Below are 17,470 nucleotides of genomic sequence, written 5' to 3' on the forward strand. Positions count from 1 at the left end.
GCCTTTCAGAATCTGAATCACTCAACCAATTTAGGATAAAAAGGTAGGCTCTTTTAAGGCAGTGAAAGCCAATGGACTGGTGACATACAACATAACAAAAAGAGATTATACATGAGTGGTGTTCAGTGAATGCTCGTCCATGAACTGGAGAGCCCGGTTTCAATTAGGGGAAGAAAGTATATAGACGAGATAAGAAATAGGCTTGGGATAGAAAGGTTGAGGATCCAGATGTGCCAAATAGATAAAAAAAAAAAAAAAAAAAAGAAAGAAAGAAAGAAAAAGGAGGGGACCGATAAGAGGAAACCGCGAACGTAGAAATGACATGAGCTAGATGAAGGTAAAAGAAGTAATAGCCATAAAGATCTGGATATCAACAGTAATCCACAAGCATCTCACAGAGACAGGGAGAGGAAAACCTTGAAGTGAGAGCATACAATTATTTCTGAAGCAAATGTTAAGGAATAAAGCAATTTACTGAAGGCAAGAAAGCAGAGACAAGGGGCGCCTGGGTGGCACAGTGGTTAAGCGTCTGCCTTCGGCTGAGGGCGTGATCCTGGCGTTGCGGGATCGAGCCCCACATCAGGCTCCTCTGCTATGAGCCTGCTTCTTCCTCTCCCACTCCCCCTGCTTGTGTTCCCTCTCTCGCTGGCTGTCTCTCTCTCTGTCGAATAAATAAATAAAAATCTTTAAAAAAAAAAAAAAGCAGAGACAAGATAAATAGACATAAGCATGAATATATATACATATTTAACAAGGATGATATATTTTTTAATATTTTCATTTTTGGCTTCCTTGTATATGATATCTCTATTCAAAGCCTTGGGGAGAATTAAAACTGTGATAGCAGGAATGCAAAGAGAAAGAAGTGTTAATATTCATTTATCATTATTAGATTTTTCAAGTAACACAACAATCTTGAGAGATTTTTATTCAGAGAAAAGATTTACTTTAATCTTGTTCATCCGTGTATCAAAAGCAAAACTTGAATGGTTTCAACCTACATTGTCCTTTTTTCTTCTTCTTCTTTTACAGTCTTTGGAAAGAGAGAACTCTGAGTGTGAATAAGGGACATTCCATTCTATCTAGCAATAAAATGTGGAGCCACTTCCCAATGGAAGAATAGGAGGAGCAAAAGGGAAATTCAAAAGAAATGAAATTAGGATGAATACATAACTAATGTCACTCGGAGACCTATTTTCCCCAACAAGGGTCCTAAGATGAAGATAGAAACACAGATAAATTGATGAGAAAGCCCAAAACAGTTTCTACTGCTTCCTATTTGGAACTCTTAGAAAGAAGACAGGGTGTTCACCTGGGCCAACGTTAGGAAACCCTTGCCGAGCAGAAGTTAACACAATAGCATAATGACAGAGAGTTCTTTTTATGTGATCTACAACATTGTTTTGTTAATTTATAATTACACTTTCCATGAATAAGTGAGGGACCTGCAGTAAGCTTATCTGCCTATCTCAGGGGTTTGAAGTTGGAGTAGAACAACCCTATTTGGTGAATTCATCTGTTGCTGTATCTGAGTGTAGCCAAATATGGCCTCACAGAGCTTTATCCTAAGTACAGAAGGCTGAATTTAGCATTTTTTGCCCTGTGTGGATAGCACACTGTAGAATCTTGTGGAATAGGACAATTAAAATCAGGTATACTACAGAAAAGACTAAAAAGAAGCCCGCAGTAATAACATTTGGGAAGCTAAATCCTATTCATTCTATTAAGTTAGATCCAAATCAAAAAGAAATGAAGTTCTGAACAGTGACCATCATTTCGATCATCAATACTGACCTTCTTGAACTGCCTTGTAATAAGAACATGTTGTTCTGGGCAGGTGTCAAGCAGAGTAGCCCAAACCATTAGAGACTGATAGTCCCTTTGGCAACAGTTTAATCACTAAGTCCAATGTCACACGGAAAAATAATCGAGAACATCACAATGTGTTTTATTGCAGAGAACTCACCCACACACGTTTGTCTAGTATGTGTTCTACCACAAATTTTTACTACTTCTGCAGATAGCCTGTTGGCTCTGGTCATGAAATACTAACCATGGGGTGAGAGGTCACATACTACCTCCAGGTAGAACTCGCTCACCTCCATCCTCCACAATCCGATTCCGAACACACACACACACACACACACACACACACGCACGCACGCACACACACAAGAAAAGAAAAGAAAAGAAAAGAAAAGAAAAGGAAAGAAAAAAGAAAAAAAAGAGAACCACTTGGGACAGACATCTCTTTCTTCCACTTTTCCCACTCTTATTGCCAATATTTTCTCATCACTCTGAACAAAATGCCATATCTCCTTTATTTCAAACAGACTTTTGGTATTTACTTCTAGACAACCTACAAGAATTACTAACACTCCTTTTTTTTTATATGAGTAAAATATACTTTACTCATATGCTAAAAATATACTAAAATTAACATTTCCCTCTCACTTGCATGGAGAGAATTTCCTCTCTCTGACCCTTTATTTACTTCAAAGTTAATATTCAATGGGATCTTAAAATAACTGGCCATGCAGGAGAGAGTATAAATGGGAAATAACAAATAGCATTTGCCATTCTGAAGCCTCCAGATAAATGTGAACTAAAGTAACAAATGTATGATCCCACTACCATTTTAAGGAATAGGTCTCAATTTTCCATGTGCTTAAAATCAACAATGGGGTGATAAGACATCTTTTAGTAAATCATATTTTCCCAACAATATTCCACACTAATAATGATTTATTCCTGATTTTGAAATGGTTGTCCATATCTAAAGGAAATAGTGCATCAATTCAATGGAATATTATGCCCTGTACTAGGAAAGAAGAAGAAAACCCTTATAAAATTATATGAAATAATATCTAAGGTACATCATTCAGAAAAAAATATGTATGATAAAATAAAATAAGGACATATATTAAAAAGGGGCAATATCTATAAAATAAGAGCAGTGTATAACATTCTACCACTTAGGTTAAAAGGGGGGCATATTGGGGTGCCTGGGTGGCTCAGTCGTTAAGCGTCTGCCTTTGGCTCAGGGTGTGATCCTGCAGTCCTGGGATCGAGCCCCACATTAGGCTCCTCCGCTAGGAACCTGCTTCTTCCTCTCCCACTCCCCCTGCTTGTGTTCCCTTTCTCGCTGGCTGTCTCTGCCAAATAAGTAAATAAAATCTTTAAAAAAAAAAATGTCTTGGGCTACTCTCAGGCAGAATGTTATCTGATTGGGGGCTGAACAGAACCTTAAGGTACAGAGGATGTCATTCCAAACTGGATAAATGCTGGAGAACAGACCATGTGATATTAATAAGAACAAGATAGAACTCACCCAAGTTCTGTGCAGCTTCCTAGTGCTGGAACATGTGATAAAGGGTATTGCTTTGGCTGGTTGATGGGAGTGGGTAGTGTATATCATTTCTTCTCTTCCCTCTTCTCTAGCTGTATTTCTTCTCTTAAAAATAAGGAAATTTACTCTTCAGTTACCTAAATTTTTCTATATTCTGCACCTCACCCCCCCCAATAATACCGCACTGGCAGAAAGGAAAATATCCTTAGGTCATGAGCGAAAAAATTTTGTGAGCCCTGGTTGACAAATTTGGGAGGAAAGAAGATATAAATTAATACTTAGAAATGCACATGCCATGATCAAGTAAATGTCAGTCAACATTTAGGTATATCAACCTATTACATACTTTTCTCAAATCGTAATAATCACATGTGCAAAGACCAGTGAACGTCTAGCAGGTAGCATTTTGAGAGTATCATAGTTTTATCACACACTGTAAATTTGGTTCATTCTTGTATGACATTTAAGATAAATAATGTAAATGGTTATTAAATATTGTTGGTGATACAGCTATGAAATAAAATTATTGCTATTCCTATTAATGATACTTACTTTGAAATTGAAAGTTATTTTATTTCTCCTTTTGTTTTTTATTTATTTATTTATTTATTTATTTATTTATTTATTTATTTATTTTATTTTAGAGAAAAAGAGAGAGATGGGAGGGTGGGCAGAGGCAGAGGGAGAGAGCAAATCTTAAACAGGCATGATCTGAGCCAAAATCAAGTGGCTTAACCGACTGAGACACCCACGCACCCCCCTTTCATTTTATTTTTAACTACTGCCATTTACAACTATTTTTCTTTTTCTCCAGTTTTATCAAGGTATAATTAACAAAATGGTAATATATTTAAAATGTATAATGTGGTGATTTGATATATGTATACATAATGAAAGATTCCCACAAAAAGTTAATTTATACATCCATCACATCATATAGTTACCTTTTTTCTTTTATTGGTGAGAATGCCTAAGATTTATTCTCTTAGCAAATTTATATTATACAATATAGTGTTATCAACAGTCATCAGTATTATAGTCATCATGCTATACAGTAAATCCTCCAAATTTATTCATCTTATAACTGAAAGTTTGTACTCTTTTACCAGCCGCTCCTTATTTTCCTCCCACACACCCCCACCTGCCACTAGCAACCACTATTCCATTCTCTCTGTTTCTATGAATTCAGGGTTTTTGTTGTTGTTGTTGTGTTTTTTTTTTTTAAGATTCCACTTATAAGTGATACCAGGTAATATTTGTCTTTCTCCGCCTGGCTTATTTCACTAACATAACGCCCATCAGGTTTATCCATTTTACTGCAAATGGCAGTAATTTCTCTTTTTTAAGGCTGAATAATAGTACATTATACATATATCTTATTATTATTATATTTATATATATCACATTTTCTTTTTTTTTTTTTTAAAGATTTTATTTATTTATTTGGCAGAGAGACAGCCAGTGAGAGAGGGAACACAAGCAGGGGGATTGGGAGAGGAAGAAGCAGGCCCTCAGCAGGGAGCCTGATGTGGGGCTTGATCCCAGGACCCCGGGATCATGCCCTGAGCCGAAGGCAGACGCTTAACGACTGAGCCCCCCAGGTGCCCCTATATCATGTTTTCTTCATCCATTCATCGTTGGTGGGTACTTATCTGTGTCTTGGCTATCGTAAATAATGATGCAATGAATTTTGAAATATAGATATCTCTTCAAGATAATGATTTCTTTTTGTTTAATGTGTCTTTTTTGTTTTTTAAAATTTTTATTTAAATTCTAGTTAGTAAACATATAGTGTAATATTAGTTTCAGGAGCAGAATTCAGTGATTCATCTTTACATATAACGCCCAGTGCTTATCACAAATGATCTCCTTAACACCAATCACCCATTTAGCCTATCCCACCACCCACGTCCCCTCCAACAATCTCTGGTTTGTTCTCTATTGTTAAGAGTCTCTTATCATTTGATTTCCTCTCTCTCTCTCTTTTTTAATTCCCATGTGTTCCTCTGTTTTGTTTCTTAAATTCCACATATGCGAGTCAGATCATATAGTATTTGACTTTCTCTGACTGACTTATTTTGCTGAGAATAATACCCTCTAGCTCCATCCATGTCATTGCAAATGGCAAGATTTCATTCTTTTCGATGGCTGAGTAATACTCCATTGTGTGTGTATGTATATATACACATACATACCACATCTTCTTTATCTACTTGCCAGTCAATGGACATTTGGGATTTTTCCATAGTTTATTGTTTTTTGTTTTTTTGTTAAAGATTTTATTTATTTATTTGACAGAGAGAGAGAGACAGCCAATGAGAGAGGGAACACAAGAGGGGGAGTGGGAGAGGAAGAAGCAGTCTCCCAGTAGAGCAGGGAGCCCAATGCGGGGCTTGATATCAGGACTCTGGGATCACGCCCTGAGCCGAAGGCAGACGCTTAATGACTGAGCCACCCAAGAGCCCCTCCATAGTTTATTGTTGATACAAGAAAACGATTTCATTTCCTTTGGATATATACCCAGAAGTGGGATTGCTGGATCATACAGTATTCCTATCTTTAATTTCTTGAAAAACATCTGCACTTTAGTGGCTGCACTAGTTTACATTTCCACCAACATATACAAGGGTTCCCTTTTTGCCACATCCTTGCCAGTATTTATCTCATTTTTTTAAAATAGCTATCCTATCACATGTGAAGTGAATCTCACTGTGGCTTTTATTTGCTTTTCCCTCATGATTAATGACTTTGAGCATCTTTTCATGCACCTGTTGGTTATTTGTATGTTTTCTGGAAAAATGTATATCCAGGTTCTTTGTCCATTTTAAACTGAGTTATTTGGGGTGTTTTTTGTTTGCTTTTGTTTTGTTTGGGTTTGGTCTTTGCTATTTAATTGAATGGGTTCCTTGTATATTTTGGATATTAACCTCTTAGAGGATATGTGCTTTGCAAATATTTCCTCTCATTCCACAGGTTGCCTTTCCTTTTTGTTGATAGTTTCCTTTATTGTGCAGAAGCTTTTTAGTTTGATGTAGTCTACCTATTTGTTTTTGCTTTTATTGCCTTTGCTTTTGCTGTCAAATCCAAAAAATCATTGCCAAGCCAATATCAAGAGACTTACCCCCTGTGTTTTCTAAGAATTCTATTGTTTCAGGTCTTAAATTCAAGTCTTTAATCCATTCTGAGTTAATTTTTGTGCATGGTGTAAGACAGGGGTGTAACCTATTTCCTGCATATGGCTATCCAATTTCCCAGTATCATTTATTAAGGAAACTATCCTTTCCCCATTGTATATCCTTAGCTCCTTCATTGTAAATTAATTGATCATATATGTGTGGGTTTATTTCTGGGCTGTCTATTCCGTTCTATTGATCTATATATCTGTTTTTATACCAATGTCATACTGTTCTGAACACTACAGCTTTGTAATATAGTTTAAAATCAGGAAGCATGATGCCTCCAGGTTTGTTCTTGTTCAGATTGTTTTAGTTATTCAGGGTCTTTTGTGGTTCCATCCAAATTTTAGGATTGTTTTTTCTATTTCTGTGAAAAGTGCCATTGAAATTTGGATTTGCACTGAATCTGTAGATTACTTTAGGAAATATGGACATTTTAACAATACCAATTCTCCTCATTCATAAACATACTCCCACAGAAAATGCTTGCACGCCCACTGAAAAACTGCTTATTTGATTGCTATGGTCCTGCGGGACTTCTGAGTGTGAAGCCCCATTGGCTATCGGAGCTAAATGATTTTGGAGCCCTTTACTCTGATGGCAGCCATACAATTGGGACAGTAGATGTGTGGACAGAAGGAAAAAGCTGGTGACTTGGTTTAATTGTTGGAATAAGCCAAGGGAGAAGGCAGGAGTAGTGCCCACCTGCTCTTTCAGGATCCCAGGAGGATCTCAGCCAGCAACTAGATATAGGCTGATTGGAAGTCAGATTCTTATTATTATTTTTTTAAGATTTTATTTATTTATTTGACACAGGAGAAACAGCGAGAGAGGGAACACAAGCAAGGGGAGTGGGAGAGGGAGAAGCAGGCTTCCCGCCAAGCAGGGAGCCTGATGCAGGGCTCGATTCCAGGACCCTGGGATCATGACCTGAGCCAAAGGCAGAAGCTTAAGGGCTGAGCCACCCAGGCGCCCCATGGAAGCCAGATTCTTATGCAGCAGCTAAGAAAATACGCAGTCAAACCTCTTCCAGGGAAAAATTGGGAGGCAGTTATTTTTGTCTCTTTCCTCTGTGCTGACAGGGAGCAGAAGAGAAGAAAACCAAGGACTGAGCTCTGGATTTTTACCACTAATTCAAGCCCAGATATAAGGGAGGAGTCCAAATAAAAGAGAAGTAGCCAGTGAAGTAGGATGAAAATTAGAAGAGTGTGATCTCCTATAAAATATTAAGGATAAAGAAATGATCGACGATGTCATACCCTCTTGAAAGTTTGAGGAAAATGAGGTCTGAGATTTGGCCATTGGTTTTGATAAGATGAGGGTCATTGTCGACAATGACAATGATAGTTTCAGGGGAGTCATGTGGCTATCAGGCTGACTGAAGCATAGAAGAGAGAAGTGGGGAGCAGGGTTGAGGAAAGAGAAGTGGAATAGTAAGTAAAAACAACTTTTTTGGTGAATTTTGCTATAAAGAGGAGGAGATAAATGAGGCTGTAGCTAGAAGAGTTCTTGGGCCAAGTGAGTACTTTTGAAGATGGTGGTGACATTTATATTCTTATGGGAATAATCCAAAAAAAAGCAAAAAATGATGATGCAGGAGAAAGGAGTTAAATAAAGAAGAAAATTCTTGAATAGGCCAGATGACATGGGATCCAACACGCAAGTTGAAGAATAGGCTTTAGACTGGAGCCAGAATAGTTTAGCCACCGAACAAGAGAAAGTAAAGTTTAAGGATAGAGGCATGAGGTCTCATAGTTCCTGAGTTGAAAAGATAAGGTAGTTCTCTTCTGATTGTGTCTATATCCTGAGTGAAGTAAGAATCGCAGTCATAGCTTAGGATGATGCAGAGGAGAGAGATACTTCTGATTTCCTGATTTTTTTTCCTGGGAGCCTGAGCCAATTCATAAGTATGTGACCTGTGCAATCACACAGATTCCTCATCCAGAAGGGAGTCACACTTGGTTTAAGGGCCTGCTGTCACAATCTTGAAATTCTTAATAATTTTGGAACAAGGAGCCCCACATTTTGGTTTTTCACTAGGCTGCACAAATTATGTAGCTATCCCAACTGGGAGCTCTTGAATCTTTGTCACCAGTGTTCTAGAATTTCATGAAGTATCTTGATATGAGTCTTTTTCGACCATTGTACTGGGTCACAATTGTGATCAGAATAGTAACTAATGTCCTTGAGGTGTAAGAAACGTTCTTAAATTGCTTCATTGACAATTTCCTCTTTTCCTTTTTCTCTTTCTGCAATTCTTGTAATGTGAATATTGAACTTCTTGTACAAATCTTCTAGTTTTCTTATTTCTCTCACATTTTCCATGTCTTTGTAGTTTTTGTTTTAATTTCTGGGCAATTTCCTCAACTTTGTATTCCAAACCAAATTCTGTTGAGTTTTTTTCTCTTCTATCATATATTAAAATTTATTTTTAGTTCTTAAATTCATGTTTCTGTGGCCACCTGTTCTTATTTTATAGATTTTGTGATATCCTCTCTTTTTTGGCTTTTTAAGTTTTTATCTTAATTCCAGTATAGTTAATATATGGTGTTATATTAGTTTCAAGTGTACAATATAGTGATTCCATAATTCCATACATCACCTGGTACTCATCACAAGTGCACTTCTTAATCCCCATCACCTGTTCAACCAATCCCACCACCCCACTTCACCCTCAGCCATCAGTTTGTTCTCTATAATTAAGAGTCTGTTTCTTGATTTATCTCTTGTATCCTCCGAATTATGTTTGTTGTTTTCATCTCCCATGTAAGAGACTCTTCTCAAATGCATAGTGATTCTTTGCTTTTCATACATATTTTAAAATAAGACGGAAGATATTACTTGGAATCTTTATAGGATTTATAGGACTTATTGACTGTGGATTTTGCTGCAGTATGATCATAGGTACACACATTTTGTTGGTCTTTACCCATAGATCTACTGATTTCCTCAGAGAGGAAATTTCTTAGTTTACCGCTTAGATATAGAAGTTTGGCAGGAAGTGCTCTGGAGATCAGTGGACAAAGGGAGGGTTGGGATCTCACTATTTAAAGTACTAACTTTCATTTGTTTTCCCTATTTTCAGTATGGTGTCTCATCCTTGCTTCTTCCTGAGTCTAGAGATTTCTGGTTCAACAATTTTATTGACTAAATCTTCAGTCTCCTCTTATAGGAGGGGAAGGGTAGTTGTCTGAATGCAAAGAGAGGAGGGGGGACCTGAAGAGATAACTGTCCTTTTAATTTCATTTAATCCTTCAGTTAGACCTACCATCTTTCACACCCACCTTTAAAGTTACCAGTTTCTCCCATTTATAATGATAGCCTAAATTTCTGTGGCATATATCAGCTTCATTTTCATTGACCTTTACATTAGTTTTCTAGGGCTGCCATAAAAAATACTAAAAACTAGGTGGCTTAAAACAACTGAAATGTCTTGTCTCAATAATAAAGCCAGAAGTCTAAAATCAATGTATCAGTAGGGCCAGCTTTTCTACAAAGACAGTAGGGAAAGTTCTGTTCTCTCCTAGCTTCTGGTAGCCTCAGGTATTCTTTGGCTTGTAGATGTATCATTCCATGTCTTCACATGACACTCTCCCTGTAGGTTCTCCCAACTCCTTCCCTTTGCAAAGTGTGCCTGCCTCTATGTCTAAATTTCCCCTTTTTATAAGGATACCAGTCATGTTGGGTTACTGCCTATATGAATAACCTCATTCATCTTAATTTGGTTAAATCTGCAAATACCCTATTTCCAAATAAGATTATAGTCTGAGATGAAAGAAGTTTGGACTTCACTATGTCTTCTTTTGGAGGACACAATTCAACCTATAACAGCTTCTCTCCCCATGTCTCTTAGGTTTCTATTTTCTCCAGTTAAATGTTACACCTTTTCTGTCCACTTTCCAGATCTCTGAATTTTGTTTTGTTTTGTTTTTAAAGATTTTATTTATTTATTTGACAGAGATAGAGACAGCCAGCGAGAGAGGGAACACAAGCAGGGGGAGTGGGAGAGGAAGAAGCAGGCTCATAGCGGAGGAGCCTGATGTGGGACTCGATCCCAGAACGCCGGGATCACGCCCTGAGCCGAAGGCAGACGCTTAACCGCTGTGCCACCCAGGCGCCCCTGAATTTTGTTACATATTTCTTTGGTGTTGTTACTTACTTTCCAGTTCTCTTTGGCCTTGTAAGTTTATGTTTTTGTTATTTTTTTTTACTACTTTAATGGGGAGTACAGATAAGTGTGTGTACTCAATGTCACATATAACAAGAATATTCAGAATAATCTTCTTGAAACCTAAATGATATTACATCATTTCCCAGCTCACACCATTCAAAGACTTCCCATTACACTTATAATTGTAATTGGTATCTGTATCTGAAAATGTAATTTTCCCTTTTGAATTTTCTCACTTGAAAATATAATGCTCATTACATTATGATATTAAGTAAAGGAAATTCAGAATGGAAATTTTGTGTGGCCTGTAAATATAACTGTATTTTTTAAAAATAGATATATAGGGGGAAAGAGTGTGTAAACTAGAAAACAAAATAGTGATGTGACATCATTTCTTGAATTCAGGCAGAATTTTTCTCCCACTGAAGTTTCCATAGATTCTATAATGTCGCTATATCACTTCTATAGAGAAATATTATTTTTTAAATAGAAAAAATATAGATTCTAAGGACTTTCTTGATGTAATTCCCTAATCCCTTTGTTTTTCATTTCATCTGATGTCTCGCCAAATTACAAATTATTTCCACTGTTTACCCAGTTATGCAATGTATACCAAGAGCTCCAGGTGGCTTTTTACAACTAAGTTAAGGCAATCTTGTTTCTATTAAACACACTCCATGAAAAATTTCAAAAGATAAATGATGCAAATATATTTTGACAGGGAGACCAAACACTTTAGAATACTTGAATCTCTCATTTGCACTTGGGGGTATGTGGAAAGGCTCTGTACTACTATTCACATGGTGAGAAAATTCTGTTGAGCATACAAAGGAGACAGAACAGGGAGTTAGGGAACCTGAGTTCCAATCTCTGATTGCTCTGCAATTTGACGAGTTTTCTAACTCATCTGGGCCTCAGCCCTCATCTGTAAAGCTTAAAGCTTATCAGCCTCTCTCACATCAGAGTGCTAGCAGGCAGACAAAGTTAGAAAAACATTATTGTTATTTTAACATTATTACTTGTGAATCACAATCGAAGAGCAACTGAAAAGATAATCTTGGAAAGTGTCTGATTAGCGGCTATCCTCAAGAGGCCTAATTGAATTCTACAAGCTTAATGTAAATCAGAGTTTTGAGAGAAAAACAGCAAGTTTAGTGATGAAGGGATAAGAAGAAAATAAGTTGGAAAATACCACACAGTACTCAAAAGAAAAGCATGGAATTTTTCAGAAACATTAGCTTAATTAACCAAAAATGTGTATGTTAATTATTCATAAACTGTGTTTGCTCAGAATGTTTCCCCTTTACTAAACTGATATCCCTGATGGTGGCTTAGGCTGGTCTGCTCTGCTATCTTTGTCCATCAGTACATGCACATGGGTGCCAGTCCTGTCTGGAAGGCTCTTTGGCCTTTTTTAGGTGCTCAGATCATGTTCGTGGAAAGAAATTGAACTAATTATATATGTCTTTGCCGCTTAGTATATAGACTTGTGCAAAGAAAGCTACCCAGTTCCAACAGAAGCTAAGGGTCCAGGAGAATTGCTGCTGCTTCTTGAAGACAATTACTTAAAAGTCTAATATGTTTTCAGTGGTACATAAATTATAAGGTAAGAAATTTACAAGTAATGGAATTCACATAAAAGAAAAATAACGCTGTAAAAAAATATTTCTCTTGGGCTTCTAGGAATCAAAAAACTCTAAAGGCGAGCAAAACCCATACACTTACAATATAAAAATATCTTACTTCCCTAATTGTTAGGTACTTAAGAAAGAACTTAAAGGTAAAGATAGCACACCTCTAAAAAGAGTGTTTTGCATTGCCTTTGTGCACCATTAAGCAACCCGAATTATGTTGTCAGCCAGCTAATATTTCAACAACCTCTGGCTTTCTTGATGTTTATCCAAATATTTGTTTTTTCACATAATGTTCACTCCATGGCTGTGATAGCTTTTAAACATTAAGTTCCTCAACCTTTGGACTTAAGGGCATTAATAGATGATAGGCATTTCTACAGTGTTTTATATGAGAGGAAAAATATTCCATAGTGGTTGAAAATGTATAATTATAACAAAAAACTAGCATTTACTGAGCACTCATCATGTTCCAAACACTGACTTTTTACAGATATTACTTCATTTAAGCTCTCACAGCAAATAAGGACATTGAGGCTTGGAGAAGGTAGGTAACTTACCCAAGGCCATAGACCTAGTTAGTAAGTCGGGATTGAAATCCAGATCTGACTTAAGCAACTGGCTCTTAGCACTCACCATGCTGTTAGTGCAGGAGCAGTTCATTAAATCTTGCAGCAAATGCAGTGTTTCAAGGATGCATGTATACTGGGAAAGACTTGGATAGCATAACCTTTCCAATTCTTCTATATACAACCATTATTTTACCTGTGTCTAGAGCTAGAACAAAGGAAGGAGGGGGAGGACAAAGGGGGAAGCAGGGACAGAGGACAGATGGGGAGAGGATAAGTGGAGGAGGAGGGGGAAAATTTATTTTTCTCCCCTGGAAAATAAAAGTTAAATTCCAAAAATACATCATTTGGATATTAGTTCACTTTAAAGGGATTGCTCTCAGATCCAAACCCATTCTTCTCTTCTCTATTTTGTAAAGCTGGGGTCACGACTCTGAAAATTTCATTCCCCCTTTGCGAGTGAATTCCTGTTAAAATCTGTCAAAAGTGGCTGCGGAAGGAGTTGAAAAGGCAGGAAGAGGACTAATATATAAAAGAAAGAGACAACATGGATAGAAGCAGAAGCTGATGGAATAGGAAACAAAGCTGAAACAGAGAAATTCAGTAAACACAAAAAAATGTTTTTTTAAAAATATAAATAAAATTTTTCAACGTCTGACACAACTGATCAAGAAAAAAGAGAGGAAAATATATACACAAATTGAACAGAAATGAAATGATGATAATAAGCACGGGGGCTTCTGCCTCCAGGCACGATGCACCAGGTGAGTTAACTCGTACAAATCAACAAAACTCCAACACCCAATGGAAAATGGACTAGAAATAAAGGGAAAATGTGAGATCATCAGAACATGTGATAGGAAACTTCAAACTACAAAGTAGAAGAAGAGTATAATGAATCTGGGAGGAGGCTGGGACCCACACATCTAAGGAGAGGGCAGCACTGCAGCTGCTCATGCTTCTGTGGTGGCACAATAAGGCTGGTTCTGGAAATATAAAGAAGGTGGAATCCCATCCAAGTACTAACCAGGCCTGACCCTGCCTAGCTTCCGAGATCAGATGAGATCAGGCGCATTCAGGGTGGTATGGGCGTAGACATTAAAACAAGACAAAACCAGAGAGGGAGACAAACCATAAGAGACTCTTAATCATAGGAAACAAACTGAGAGTTGCTGGAGGGGAGGGAGTGAAGGGATGGGGTAACTGGGTGATGGACACTAAGGAGGGCACGTGATGTCATGGGCACTGGGTGTTACATGCAACTGATGAATCACAGACCTGTACCTCTGAAACCAATAATACATTGTATGTTAATTTATTGAATTTAAATTTTTTTTAAATGGAAAAAAAAAGTGGAAACTGGAATCAATTGCCGTTGTCAGGGTAAAATGGTAAAATGGCTGTTACAAAACTCACCTGAACGGTCAGCCTAACAGGAAGGAGCAAACAAAAATTAGAAAGTATCAAAAATATATTATTCACAGTAATAGTGAAAGCATGTGACATTTGTGTACAATAATGTACAAAGTTTCTGAAGGCAATGTGGCAATATGTCTCAAGAACCTTAAAAATGGTTTGATACAGTAATCCATACTTTGTATTTTTCCCAAAGAAAGATTCAGAAATGTGCCCCCAAATTTATGTTCACAGTGAGTAGTTCATGAGCGTATTAAAATTTAACTACAGGGGCGCCTGGGTGGCGCAGTCGTTAAGCGTCTGCCTTTGGCTCAGGGCGTGATCCTGGCGTTCTGGGATTGAGCACCACATCAGGCTCCTCCTCTGGGAGCCTGCTTCTTCCTCTCCCACTCCCCCTGCTTGTGTTTCCTCTCTCGCTGGCTGTCTCTCTGTCAAATAAATAAATAAAATCTTAAAAAAAAAAAAAAAAGATTGAACTACATGCACAAACATGTCCAATGAAAATAGGGCACTCCCTTTTACCCTAGTTCCTTGATTACTTGCATAAGTAGATTTCACCTACGTAGAATGTCTTCAGCCCAGCTTCCAATTAAGCAATTCTAAAAACACTAAAATTTTCCCCAGTAAAATCGGTCAAATAAAATAAGATCACAATGGTCATTCCAAATGCAAGAGGATAAAAATAGTCCCAGAGATTTGTATTATACAAATTGCTGATCTCTATTTCAAGCAACTGATAAAGCATAATTAAGAATTAAGAGGGTAAAATTGGAAAAGAAGCAAGAAAAAAACCCTCAGAACCAAATAACTGACTATAGATCTTCAAAGGGCTAAATAGAGTTAAATTAACATGAAGAAAAAAGAGAAACTAAGTAATTAAACTTAACCAAAGAATTTGCCCAAATCACCTCCTCCAGGAAGCCTTCCCAGATAACCTGTAATCTGGGGTAGTCACCATGTCTGTGAGCTCATACTGCCCTTGTGCTTCCACCTAATTCATTATTGCTTACAGTGCTCTATAAGGTAACGGTTTGTTTACTTCTCTTATCCACCACCTGATGGTGACCCCTGAGATTGAATACTGTGTCTATTTCTGTGCCCCCAAAACCCACTTAAAGAAGGATTTGATGAATGCTGATGGAATGAATTATGGATGGAAAAAGGAGGGAGGAGAGGCTTTTCTTCCCTGAAAGGGGGACAGACTTGTAGATAAGACAAAAAAGTGTAGGATAAATTCATATTTCTTTCAGTTTCAAAAATATGAATTGCTACACTTCCCAGTTTCTGAACAAGGCCTGTGCTGAGTTTCTTCCGCTTGCTCCTCCAGATCCATGCTACAACCTTCTCCACCCTGATCTCTGTCACAGGAGGTTGGCCTGTGTGAACTGCATCAACTGAATCTCTTGTCATCTAGATGTCAGGGGCTTCTGTCAATAGGAAACCCTGGGGGCAGACTGTGATTGGTAGGAGAATGAGGTGAGGATATTAATTTCTCAGGCTCCCTCCCTCCTGTTGCCATGGACTGGCTGCATCTCCCCATGGAAAGTTCAGCTCTGATAAGACAGCCCCCTCCCTACAGCTAGCCTTTTTGGGTAGAGGAGTACTGTCCCCCCATTTTGCTAAACTTGGAAGAGTGTGTTTCTAAATACTGCCCATACCCTTAAAGCAGTCTTCCTCTCCAATTGCCTTCTTTGAGGTGCTTCTGATTCTTGCTGGCAAGAATCCTGACTATTCAAAGGCCTTAGTTCACAATCGTGCATAAAATCTTGAAAAGGGGACAGATTTTTTGGTTGACATTAGGGTCCTCTAATGGGTTTGGGGAGGTTTTTTAATCAAAAGATATAATAATGAATATGAAGAGTATATTTTGAGGCAGTGTTAATTAGCAGAGAAGTGTTAAGAGAATCACTGTGAACAAAGGTTAATGCATCTTGGGAATTACTAACATGAACTATTAGAAACTATAACTGTAGTTAGAAAATAGTGGAAAACAACCTACCAGTTATAATCCAGGAAAAAAATTGTTATTATTAGAATACCATCATAAGAATGATGCAATTTCATCTTGAAATTTTAAATAATAAAATATTAAGAATCACTATACAATAAGCTTCTCCATTATGCTATCCATTTTTAAATCCTATACTCTCAGTGTTTAGAACAGCACCTTGCACATAGGAACTGAGAAAGTATTTACTGAATGAAATAATCAGGAAGAACTCTGAAAACAAAACAGAAAATGCCATCTTACACTTGCATATTATATTCTGCTAATTATCTAACAATAAAAACATAACAGACCTAAAAACAAACCCAGAAAATAGTAAATACTCATGAATAAATAAATGAAAATTATTGGTATGTAAATAAAATTAAATTATTGGACCTAAACCATATCAATAGATACCATTTATTAGGTATCTATACTCTGTTAGGTACTTTAGATATGTTAGCTTCAACCCTCACATTCCTGCCCAGTTGAGGCAGTCATGGAAGGCATCTAGGAGGAGGTAATATCTTTGTTGACGCAGAAAGGAGGAGCGGGAATCACCCATGAAGATGAAAGGAGAAAAAGGGCTTTAGGTAGAATAATATCATGCACAAAATCACAGAGACAAGAGAGGAGGATGCATTTCAGAAACTAGATGTTTCAGTAATGAGGAAAGAGTAAAGATTGGAAATGAAGTCGAATTTTATTCCAAATACTGCGAGGAACCATTATTTCTACCTAGAAATGTCATTATCTAACATTTGTTTTAGGCATGCATATGGAGCAGTGAAAAAGATGATTGTTATAAGGATGAAAATGCATAATAAAGGTAACTAATAAGTATACTATAAAGCACTGTCCAGACGCTATGTCTCATTTTACTAGGCTGTCACCATGCTAAGTGACCTCCTGCCCTCCTGTACTAGTCTACTTTCTCAAGCCCACCTATGGCTTTGTGCTAGTTAACTGTTCAGTCTATCAGGCCGACTCGCAAAGGCATTCAGACCAACCACATCTTTTGAAATTGTGTGTCCTTCCTCTAATGTAGTGCTCTACAGAGCTCAATAGGACAAGAGTGCCACCTTGTGTTGCATCATTGACCGTTCACAATCCCCAGCATGCTTTCTTTTCACTTGAGCTATTTGTGGATGAGGCCACTGAATCTTCC

The 17,470-nt window shown here is 37.4% G+C and overlaps 1 long non-coding RNA gene across 1 annotated transcript in view; it reads right to left on the reverse strand.

Moving 5' to 3' along the window:
• Positions 1–715: 715 nt before the first annotated feature.
• The window catches only part of LOC148109542 (uncharacterized), a 79,700-nt gene continuing 62,945 nt past the window's right edge, over positions 716–17,470 (reverse strand). The window contains exon 3 of the long non-coding RNA XR_015725446.1: positions 716–3,454. This is a non-coding gene — a long non-coding RNA (uncharacterized LOC148109542). The remainder of the gene's footprint in view (positions 3,455–17,470) is intronic.

Source organism: Ursus americanus, chromosome 8, assembly GCF_024610735.1.
Source record: "Ursus americanus isolate L20-20 chromosome 8, mUrsAme1.1.p, whole genome shotgun sequence".
In the NCBI taxonomy this organism is placed as follows: domain Eukaryota; kingdom Metazoa; phylum Chordata; class Mammalia; order Carnivora; family Ursidae; genus Ursus; species Ursus americanus.